We start from the raw sequence: 9,383 nt of genomic DNA on the forward strand, positions 1-9,383 counted from the left end.
ACTTTCAGAATGGACCATCCTGGATATATTCTATGATGGTTTATCTGTGCTATCAAAGATGTCACTGGACACTTCTGCAGGTGGATCCATTCACCTAAAGAAAACACCTGCAGAAGCTCAAGAACTCATTGACATGGTTGCTAATAACCAGTTCATGTACACTTCTGAAAGGAATCCTGTGAGTAATGGGACGCCTATGAAGAAGGGAGTTCTTGAAGTTGATACTCTGAATGCCATATTGGCTCAGAACAAAATATTTACTCAGCAAGTCAATATGATTTCTCAGAGTCTGAATGGAATGCAAGCTGCATCCAACAGTACTCAATAGGCTTCTCCTGAAGAAGAAGCTTATGATCCTAAAAACCCTGCAATAGTAGAGGTAAATTATTTAGGTGAACCTTATGGAAACACCTATAACTCATCATGGAGAAATCATCCAAGTTTCTCATGGAAGGATCAAAAGCCTCAACAAGGCTTTAATAATGGTGAAAGAAACAGGTTTCGTAATAATAAACCTTTTCCATCATCCACTCAGCAACAGACAGAGAACTCTGAACAAAATACTTCTAATTTGGCAAACTTAGTCTCTGATCTGTCTAAGGCCACTGTAAGTTTCATGAATGAAACAAGATCTTCCATTAGAAATCTGGAAGCACAAGTTGGCCAGCTGAGTAAAAGGATCACTGAAATCCCTCCCAGTACTCTCCCAAGCAATACGGAAGAGAACCCAAAAGGAGAGTGCAAGGCCATTGACATAAGCACCATGGTCGAACCTACAAGGGGAGTGGAGGACATGAATCCCAAGGAGGAAGACCTCCTGGGACGTCCAGTGATCAATAAGGAGCTTCCCTCTGAGGAACCAAAGGACTCTGAGGCTCATCTAGAGACCATAGAGATTTCATTGAACCTCCTTATGCCATTCATGAGCTCTGATGAGTATTCCTCTTCTGAAGAGAATGAGGATGTTACTGAAGAGCAAACAGCCAAGTTTCTTGGTGCAATCATGAAGCTGAATGCCAAATTATTTGGCATTGATACTTGGGAAGTTGAACCTCCCTTGTTCATCAATGAACTAAGTGATCTGGATCAACTGACATTGCCTCAGAAGAGACAGGATCCTGAAAAGTTCATAATACCCTGTACTATAGGCACCATGATCTTTAAGGCTCTGTGTGACCTTGGTTTAGGGATAAACCTCATGCCCCTCTCTGTAATAGAGAAACTAGGAATCTATGGGGTGCAAGTTGCTAAAATCTCATTAGAGATGGCAGACAATTCAAGAAAACAGGCTTATGGACAAGTAGAGGACGTGTTAGTAAAGGTTGAAGGCCTTTACATCCCTGCTGATTTCATAGTCCTAGATACTGGAAAGGAAGAGGATGAATCCATCATCCTAGGAAGACCTTTCCTGGCCACAGCAAGAGCTGTGATTGATGTTGACAGAGGTGAAATAGTCCTTCAATGGAATGAGGACTCCCTTGTGTTTAAAACTCAAGGATCTCCCTCTGCAACCATGGAGAGGAAGCAGAAAAAGCTTCTCTCAAAGCAGAGTCAACCAGAGCCCCCACAGTCAAACTCTAAGTTTGGTGTTGGGAGGCCACAACCAAACTCTAAGTTTGGTGTTGAACTCCCATATCCAAACTCTAAGTTTGGTGTTGGAGAGTCTCAACAAAGCTCTGCACATCTGTGAGGCTCCATGAGAGCCCACTGTCAAGCTATTGACCTTAAAGAAGCGCTTGTTCGGAGGCAACCCAATTTTTATTTATCTAACTATATTTTTTTTAGTTATATGTCTTTGTAGGTTCATGATCATGTGGAGTCACAAAATAAATATAAAAATTGAAGATGGAATCAAAAATAGCAGAAGAAAAATCACACCCTGGAGGAGCATCTGGCTGGCGCTGAACGCCCAAAATGGGCAGCATCTGGGCGCTGAACGCCAGAACAGGCATGGTTCTGGCGTTCTACGCCAGAAATGGCACAGAAATGGGCGTTGAACGCCCAAAATGGCCACCAACCTGGTGCTGAACGCCCAGAGTTGTGTGCAAAGGCATTTTTACATGCCTAATGGGTGCAGGGATGTAAATCCTTGAACACCTCAGGATCTGTGGACCCCACAGGATCCACTCAGAATCTGTGGACCCCACAGGATCCCCACCTACCTCCACTCACTTCTTCTTACCACTCTCTTTCACACAACCCCATAAACACTCTTCCCCAAAAACCCTTCACCAATCACCTCAAACTCTCTTCCCCATCACCTCTTCACCACTCACATCCATCCACTCTTCCCCATAAACCCACCTCATAAACTCCACCTACCTTCATAATTCAAAACCAATTTCCCACCCAAACCCACCCATATGGCCGAACCTTAACCCCCCTCCCTTCCCTATATAAAGCCCTCCATTCTTCATCAAATTCACACAACACACCCCTCTTGGCCGAAACACTTCCCACTCTCCCTCTCCTCCATTTCTTCTTCTTCTTCTTCTATTCTTCTTTTCTTGCTCGAGGACGAGCAATATTCTAAGTTTGGTGTGGTAAAAGCATAAGCTTTTTGTTTTCCCATTACCATTGATGGCACCTAAGACCGGAGAATCCTCTAGAAAGGGGAAAGGGAAGACAAAAGCTTCAACCTCCGAGTCATGGGAGATGGAAAGGTTCATCTCCAAAGCCCATCAAGACCACTTCTATGATGTTGTGGCCAAGAAGAAAGTGATCCCCGAGGTCCCTTTCAAACTCAAAAGAAATGAGTATCCGGAGATCCGACATGAAATTCAAAGAAGAGGTTGGGAAGTTCTAACAAATCCCATCCAACAAGTTGGCATCCTAATGGTTCAAGAGTTCTATGCCAATGCATGGATCACCAAGAACCATGATCAAAGTAAGAACCCGGATCCAAAGAACTATGTTACAATGGTTCGGGGGAAATACTTAGATTTTAGTCCGGAGAATGTGAGGTTGGCGTTTAACTTGCCCATGATGCAAGGAGATGAACGCCCCTACACTAGAAGGGTCAACTTTAATCAAAGGTTGGACCAAGTCCTTATGGACATATGTGTAGAAGGAGCTCAATGGAAGACTGACTCCAAAGGCAAGCCAGTTCAACTAAGAAGATTGGACCTCAAGCCTATAGCTAGAGGATGGTTGGAGTTCATTCAATGCTCAATCATTCCCACTAGCAACCGGTCTGAAGTTACTATAGACCGGGCCATCATGATCCATAGCATCATGATTGGAGAAGAGGTGGAAGTTCATGAGATTATACCTCAAGAACTCTACAAGGTGGCTGACAAGTCCTCCACCATGGCAAGGTTAGCCTTTCCTCACCTCATTTGCCACCTATGCAATTTGGATGGGATTGACATAGAGGGAGATATCCTCATCAAAGAGGACAAGCCCATCACTAAGAAAAAGATAGAGCAAGCAAGAGAGCCCATTCATGGAGCTCAAGAGGCGTATGAAGCTCATCACCATGAGATCCCGGAGATGCCTCAAATGCACTTTCCTCCACAAAACTATTAGGAGCAGATCAACACCTCCCTAGGAGAATTGAGTTCCAATATGGGACAACTAAGGGTGGAACATCAAGAGCACTCCATCATGCTCCATGAAATAAGAGAAGATCAACAAGCAACGAGGGAGGAGCAACAAAGACAAGGAAGAGACATAGAAGAGCTCAAGGACATCATTGGTTCCTCAAGAAGGAAACGCCACCATCACTAAGGTGGATTCATTCCTTGTTCTTATTTCTTCTGTTTTTCGTTTTCTATGTTATGTGCTTATCTATGTTTGTGTCTTCATTACATGATCATTAGTAGTAAGTAACTATCTCTTAAAGTTATGAATGTCCTATGAATCCATCACCTCTCTTAAATGAAAAATGTTTTAATTCAAAAGAACAAGAAGTACACGAGTTTCGAATTTATCCTTGAACTTAGCTTAATTATATTGATGTGGTGACAATGCTTCTTGTTTTCTGAATGTATGCTTGAACAGTGCATATGTCTTTTGAAGTTGTTGTTTAAGAATGTTAAATATGTTGGCTCTTGAAAGAATGATGACTAGGAGACATGTTATTTGATAATCTGAAAAATCATAAAAATGATTCTTGAAGCAAGAAAAAGCAGCAAAGAACAAAGCTTGCAGAAAAAAAAATAAGGTAAAAAAAATAGAAAAAGAAAAAGCAAGCAGAAAAAGCCAAAAGCTCTTAAAACCAAGAGGCAGGAGCAAAAAGCCAATAACCCTTAAAACCAAAAGGCAAGGGAAAATAAAAAGGATCCCAAGGCTTTGAGCATCAGTGGATAGGAGGGCCTAAAGGAATAAAATCCTGGCCTAAGCGGCTAAACCAAGCTGTCCCTAACCATGTGCTTGTGGCGTGTAGGTGTCAAGTGAAAACTTGAGACTGAGCGGTTAAAGTCAAGGTCCAAAGCAAAAAAAGAGTGTGCTTAAGAACCCTGGACACCTCTAATTTGGAACTTTAGCAAAGCTGAGTCACAATCTGAAAAGGTTCACCCAATTATGTGTCTGTGGCATTTATGTATCCGGTGGTAATATTGGAAAACAAAGTGCTTAGGGCCACGGCCAAGACTCATAAAGAAGCTGTGTTCAAGAATCATCATACTGAACTAGGAGAATCAATAACACTATCTGAACTCTGAGTTCCTATAGATGCCAATCATTCTGAACCTCAATGGATAAAGTGAGATGCCAAAACTATTCAAGAGGCAAAAAGCTATAAGTCCCGCTCATTTGATTGAAGCTATGTTTCATTGATAGTTTGGAATTTATAGTATATTCTCTTCTTTTTATCCTATTTGATTTTCAGTTGCTTGGGGACAAGCAACAATTTAAGTTTGGTGTTGTGATGAGCGGATAATTTATACGCTTTTTGACATTGTTTTTAGTATGTTTTTAGTAGGATATAGTTACTTTGAGGGATGTTTTCATTAGTTTTTATGTTAAATTCACATTTCTGGACTTTACTATGAGTTCGTGTGTTTTTCTGTGATTTCAGGTAATTTCTGACTGAAATTGAGGGACTTGAGCAAAAATCAGATTCAGAGGTTGAAGAAGGACTGCTGATGCTGTTGGATTCTGACCTCCCTGCACTCAAAGTGGATTTTCTGGAGCTACAGAACTCGAAATGGCGCGCTTCCAATTGTGTTGGAAAGTATACATCCAGGGCTTTCCAGCAATATATAATAGTCCATACTTTAGCCAAGAATAGACGACGCAAACTGGCGTTCAACGCCAGCTCTCTGCCCAAATCTGGCGTCCAGCGCCAGAAAAGGATCCAAAACCAGAGTTGAACGCCCAAACTGGCACAAAAACTGGCGTTCAACTCCAAGAAGGACCTCTACACGTGCAACACTCAAGCTCAGCCCAAGCACACACCAAGTGGGCCCCGGAAGTGGATTTATGCATCAATTACTTATTTCTGTAAACCCTAGTGACTAGTTTATTATAAATAGGACCTTTTACTATTGTATTAGACATCTTTGGATCTTTGGATTATCTTTTGATCTATTGATCACGTTTTGGGGGCTGGCTATCTCGGCCATGCCTGGACCTTTCACTTATGTAATTTTAACGGTAGAGTTTCTACACTCCATAGATTAAGGTATGGAGCTCTGCTGTTTCTCAAAGATTAATGCAAAGTACTACTGTTTTCTATTCAATTAATCTTATTTCACTTCTAAGATATTCATTCGGTCTTCAACCTGAATGTGATGAACGTGACAATCATCATCATTCCCTATGAACGCGTGCCTGACAACCACTTCCGTTCTACATTAGATTGAATGAGTATCTCTTAGATCTCCTAACCAGAATCTTCGTGGCGTAAGCTAGAATGATGGCGGCATTTAAGAGAATCCGAAAGGTCTAAACCTTGTCTGTGGTATTCCGAGTAGGATTCAATGATTGGATGACTGTGACGAGCTCCAAACTCGCGATTGCAGGGCGTTAGTGACAGACGCAAAAGGATAGTAAATCCTATTCCAGGATGATCGAGAACCGACAGATGAATAGCCGTGCCGTGACAGGGTGCGTTGATCATTTTCACTGAGAGGATAAAATGAAGCCATTGACAAAGGTGATGCCTCCAGACGATTAGCCGTGCCGTGACAGGGCATTGGATCATTTTCCCGAGAGATGACCGAAAGTAGCCGTTGACAATGGTGATGTATCACATAAAGCCAGCCATGGAAAGGAGTAAGACTGACTGGATGAAGATAGCAGGAAAGCAGAGGTTCAGAGGAACGAAAAGCATCTCCATTCGCTTATCTGAAACTCTCACCAATGATTTACATAAGCACCTCTATCCCTATTCTATTATTTATTTTCGAAAACCCATTACTGTTTGATATCCGCCTGACTGAGATTTGCAAGGTGACCATAGCTTGCTTCATACCAACAATCTCCGTGGGATTCGACCCTTAGTCACGTAAGGTATTACTTGGACGACCCAGTGCACTTGCTGGTTAGTTACACGGAGTTGTGAACCATGGTCTTGGCATCATGTTTTTGGCGCCATTTCCAGGGAAAGAAAGAGCAATGAATTTTACATAATTAAAGTGTAATCACGATTCCGCGTACCAAGTTTTTGGCGCCGTTGCCGGGGATTGTGAGATTCTGGACATCACAATTTCGTGCACCAAGTTTTTGGCGCCGTTGCCGGGGATTGTTCGAGTTTGGACAACTGACGGTTCATCTTGTTGCTCAGATTAGGTAATTTTCTTTTTGTTTTGTTTTCAAAAATTTTTCAAAAATTTTCTCATCTGTTTTCGAAAAAAAAATGTTTTCAAAAATATATTTTTCTTCAGAATTTTTAAGAATGAATTCTAGTGTTTCATGAAGCATGTAAAGCATGGCTGGCTGTAAAGCCATGTCTAATTCTTTTGGATAGAGCATGTTAGGCTTGTCATGTCTGAATTACACTCATATTTTTATTAAAGCTTGGCTGGCTATTAAGCCATGCCTGACCCTTTGATTGGAGCTTTAAGACTAACATGGCAAGATTCCTGGAATTCATATTAAAAATTTTGGAATCCTTATTTTTATTTTTCAAAATAATTTTCAAAAAAAAAATAAATAAAAATACCAAAAAACTAGAAAATCATAAAAATCAAAAATATTTTTTGTGTTTCTTGTTTGAGTCTTGAGTCATGTTATAAGTTTGGTGTCAATTGCATGTGCATCTTGCATTTTTCGAAAATTTTCATGCATTCATAGCGTTCTTCATGATCTTCAAGTTGATCTTCGTAAGTCTTCTTGTTTGATCTTTGCATTTGCAAGTTTTATGTCTTTTCTTGTTTTTCATATGCATTCTTGAATTCTTAGTGTCTAAGCATTAAAGAATTCTAAGTTTGGTGTCTTGCATGTTTTCTTTGCATTAAAAATTTTTCAAAAATGTGTTCTTGATGTTCATCATGATCTTCAAAGTGTTCTTGGTGTTCATCTTGACATTCATAGCATTCTTGCATGCATCACATGTTTTGATCTAAAAATTTCATGTATTGCATCTCTTTAGTGTTTTTCTCTCTCATCATAAAAATTTCAAAAAATCAAAAAAATATCTTTCCCATTTTCTCTCATCAAATTCGAAAATTTGGATTGACTTTTTCAAAAATTTTTAAAATCAAATTGTTTCTCATGAGTCAAATCAAATTTTCAATTTGAAAATCTTATCTTTTTCAAAATCTTTTTCAAAAATCAAATTTTTTTCAAAATTTTTAGTTATTTTCGAAAATTCCAAAAATATTTTTCAAAAATATTTTTCTTATTTTTATATCAAATTTTCGAAAATAACATAATCAATTAATGTTTTGATTCAAAAATTTCAAGTTTGTTACTTGCTTGTTAAGAAAGATTCAAACTTTAAGTTCTAGAATCATATCTTGTGATTTCTTGTGAATCAAGTCATTAATTGTGATTTTAAAAATCAAATCTTTTTCAAAAACAATTTCAATCATATCTTTTCAAAAATATCTTCTTATCTTTTTCAAAAATTTGATTTCAAAATATCTTCTCTAACTTCCTAACTTCTTATCTTTTCAAAATTGATTTTCAAATTAGTTTCAACTAACTAACTAACTTTTTGTTTGTTTCTTAACTTTTTCAAAACTACCTAACTAACTCTCTCTCTCTCTCATTTTCGAAAATATCTTCCCCCTTTTTCAAAATTTCTTTTTAATTTATTAATTATTTTAATTTTTAAATCTTAATTTTCGAAAATTACTAACATTTTTCAAAAAAAAAAAAAACTATTTTCAAAAATCACTAACTCTTTTTCAAAAATTATTTTTGAAAATTCCTTCTCTCTCATATTATTCTATTTATTCATTCATTTACTAACATCTCATCTCACATCTCAACCCTCCTCACAGTTGTGTTTCTTCCATTATATTACATTCTTTGTCTCCCCCTCTTCTTCTACTCACACATGGATCCCTATACTGTGGTATAAAGGATCTCTATTATTATTATTATTATTTTTCTGTACCCTCTTCTTTGTCATATGAGCAGGAGCAAGGATAAGAACATTCTTGTGGAAGCAGATCCAGAACCTGAAAGGACTCTGAAGAGAAAATTAAGAGAAGCTAAATTAAAACAATCCAGAGATAACCTTTCAGAAATTTTCGAACAGGAAGAGGAGATGGCAGCCGAAAATAATAATAATGTAAGGAAGATGCTTGGTGACTTTACTGCACCTAATTCCAATTTACATGGAAGAAGCATCTCCATTCCTGCCATTGGAGCAAACAACTTTGAGCTGAAACCTCAATTAGTTTCTCTGATGCAGCAGAACTGCAAGTTTCATAGACTTCCATCTGAAGATCCTTTTCAGTTCTTAACTGAATTCTTGTAGATATGTGATACTGTTAAGACTAATGGAGTAGATCCTAAAGTCTACAGGCTCATGATTTTCCCTTTTGCTATAAGAGACAGAGCTAGATTATGGTTGGATTCTCAACCCAAAGACAGCCTGAACTCTTGGGATAAGCTGGTCACTGCTTTCTTAGCCAAGTACTTTTCTCCTCAAAAGCTGAGCAAGCTTAGAGCTGATGTTCAAACCTTCAGACAGAAAGAAGGTGAATCCCTCTATGAAGCTTGAGAAAGATACAAACAGTTGACCAAAAAGTGTCCTTCTGACATGCTTTCAGAATGGACCATCCTGGATATATTCTATGATGGTTTATCTGAGCTATCAAAGATGTCACTGGACACTTCTGCAGGTGGATCCATTCACCTAAAGAAAACACCTGCAGAAGCTCAAGAACTCTTTGACATGGTTGCTAATAACCAGTTCATGTACACTTCTGAAAGGAATCCTGTGAGTAATGGGACGCCTATGAAGAAGGGAGTTCTTGAAGTTG

At 38.8% G+C, this 9,383-nt stretch overlaps 1 non-coding gene across 1 annotated transcript; it reads right to left on the bottom strand.

Moving 5' to 3' along the window:
• Positions 1-9,058: 9,058 nt before the first annotated feature.
• LOC148579687 (small nucleolar RNA R71) lies at positions 9,059-9,166 on the bottom strand. The gene has a single exon (XR_015896782.1). It is a non-coding gene; the product is annotated as a small nucleolar RNA R71 (small nucleolar RNA).
• Between the last annotated feature and the right edge of the window lie 217 nt (positions 9,167-9,383).

This window comes from Arachis ipaensis, chromosome B10, assembly GCF_059453495.1.
Source record: "Arachis ipaensis isolate K30076 ecotype BB chromosome B10, ASM5945349v1, whole genome shotgun sequence".
Classification (NCBI taxonomy): Eukaryota; Viridiplantae; Streptophyta; class Magnoliopsida; order Fabales; family Fabaceae; genus Arachis; species Arachis ipaensis.